Here is a 1,661-nt window from a genome sequence, read left to right as displayed (position 1 = left end):
GCCCCCGCCAGCGCCCGCCACACCTCCGTGCTCGGGAGAGCACATCGCAGCAGCTCCTCTGAAAGCCAGATGCTGCACTCAAGCCAAACTTCCCCGGCTTACAACGCACGCTTAGAAGTTCCCAGGTAGGTGAGCGAGCCAGCCGGCAGCCCTGATGTAATGCCTATAAACCAGCCCTCCCCTGACAGCTGGGCTTTAAAGTGCTAACAACCAAACGGGAGCTAATTAATTTGTAACATCACCCCTTTTAAAGAAAACCTCAGATCAGTAGCGACAATTTAATGATTCAGTAAGTTCGCCATTGCGAGGAGCAGTCAGATTCAGTTTTGCCCCATCCAAGCCCCATGCCCAGGTCCCTCACGGCCACTCACCTCCCCACTCACAATCCAGGCACACAGGATCCACACATACACCCCACGCCAGCTTTAAGGATCCTCTGAGAACACCACATATCCTGGGATGAGCTCCCTCTGCCACAACTGTCAACAGCACCACAGCCAACTGCTTCTGTCCCCATGGTAGGGGGGGACACACAGGACAGGAAAGTGGCACAACACAGCATAGGACAGACCTGCCACAGGGTCAGACCCACACACTTAGACAAGCACCCCAGGAGGAGACAATACAGAAGTGAATCATCAGCCCAGACTTGACAGATCACCCTTGAGGTCTGCACCACTACACCTGCACCTCTCTGCTTCAAGAGCTGGGGACTAGAGGAAGAGGAGGAAAATGGCACTGTGCACTTTGACCTTGCCACTTTTTGCAGGCAGAGGCAGCACTGTGCCTTTACAAGGCTGCCAGGACATGGCCTGATCCTGGGCAGAGCACGGGCAGCAGGCAGAGACCACAGATGGTGGATAATTGTGCAGACACTCCCTCCTGACCGGCTCCACTGTCACCAGCTTCCCCATGGCCAGCAGCTACCAATGTCCTCTGGTCCGTGTTGAGAGCAGCCATCAGTGGAGGATGGCTCTGCAGTGGGGCACTGCTCACGGTCCCCGTGGCACAGCCAGGTCCAGAAATGCTGTGCCAAGCCTGCCCACCCAGCTCCCGGTGAGGACGGGGCACTGCGCATCCACAAGCAGGGTTAAAGCACCGGGAAGTGGCTCAGCCTGTGCCTGCCCCTCGTTGTCTTGGGAACACACCATGCACACAGCCATCACCACACTGCCCCATGTCCCAGAACTCTGCAGGGAAGAGCCAAGCAAGAAGCCAAGCGACACACCTGTGATGCTACAGCAAGGACAGCAGCACTGGTCAGTGCTTCTGGGCCAGGACGAGGCGTCCCCAATCCAACCACCAAGACCCAAGACACCCCCCAGATGAGTGGGAACCCCTGGGCCAGGCAGAAACCTCAGAAAGCTCTTTGCCTGCGAGGGCTGCTCAGGCTGAACACGGCTGCTCCACGGGCCCTTGGCAGGGCCAGAGGCAGCAGAACCAAAGCCTCCCCAGGCCCAGGCTCTTTGAGACACCATCTGCTGCCGCAGACGTGCCGCCTCCCTTGCCCCATATATAGGTCAGGTCTGCCACAGGATTAGCCAGTGTGATTGCAGTGGGGTGAGCACATCTCCCACTGGAAGAAGGCTTTGCCCTGTCCTCTGCCCAAAACCCCACATGCCAGTGGCTTTCCTCCACCCCCTTCCCCCCCCCTCCCTCAA

This window comes from Chaetura pelagica, unplaced genomic scaffold (genome assembly GCF_000747805.2).
Source record: "Chaetura pelagica isolate M959 unplaced genomic scaffold, ChaPel_1.0 scaffold356, whole genome shotgun sequence".
Classification (NCBI taxonomy): domain Eukaryota; kingdom Metazoa; phylum Chordata; class Aves; order Apodiformes; family Apodidae; genus Chaetura; species Chaetura pelagica.
The sequence above is the reverse complement of the archived record's forward strand: the minus strand, read 5'-3'. Positions refer to the sequence as shown.